Source organism: Morus notabilis, unplaced genomic scaffold, assembly GCF_000414095.1.
Source record: "Morus notabilis unplaced genomic scaffold, ASM41409v2 Scaffold20, whole genome shotgun sequence".
In the NCBI taxonomy this organism is placed as follows: domain Eukaryota; kingdom Viridiplantae; phylum Streptophyta; class Magnoliopsida; order Rosales; family Moraceae; genus Morus; species Morus notabilis.
The window spans coordinates 48,496-49,119 of record NW_010362037.1 but is presented as its reverse complement, the minus strand read 5'-3'; positions in this window follow the sequence as shown (position 1 = coordinate 49,119).

Here is a 624-nt window from a genome sequence, read left to right as displayed (position 1 = left end):
TAATAATTATAATATCATATTGTAATTATAATATCGTATTATTATTATAATTATAATATTATTATAATATCATATTATATGATAAAATAATAATAATAGAGTTTAATATAATTATGATATTATTTGTTACAATATTACTATTATATTATATTACGAGTCTGAATTTTAGATTGAGAAGATTATAAAGTTTAAATTTTATTAGGGGTATTATAAAAGTTTCATTAATTGTACTATGCTGATTCCCGCACAATCTAAAAGCTAAAGTTGTCTTTAGGTTGCATCTGATTTTGGCTGTAGATTCTTAAAAAATTATTCAAAAAATACTTTTGAGGAGATTTACCAAATACTTAAATAAATTTTGAGAAGGAAAAACAATACCAAACTAAGCCTAAGTCGATTGAAAGATACAAGAAAACCTCCGTCTTTAATAAATCATATTGCCAAAGAATTAATAAGAACCTGGTACATCATTTTCTTTTAGGGTGTACTTGTACAATACAACCTACTTTCAGTAGTTAGATGATTATCATCACGAAACAATCTATTCATTTAAATTTTCTTGGGCTAAAAGCTAATAAATTTCTTTTCAAGTCAGATAAAATCGTGTTTAGATGTACATCATCT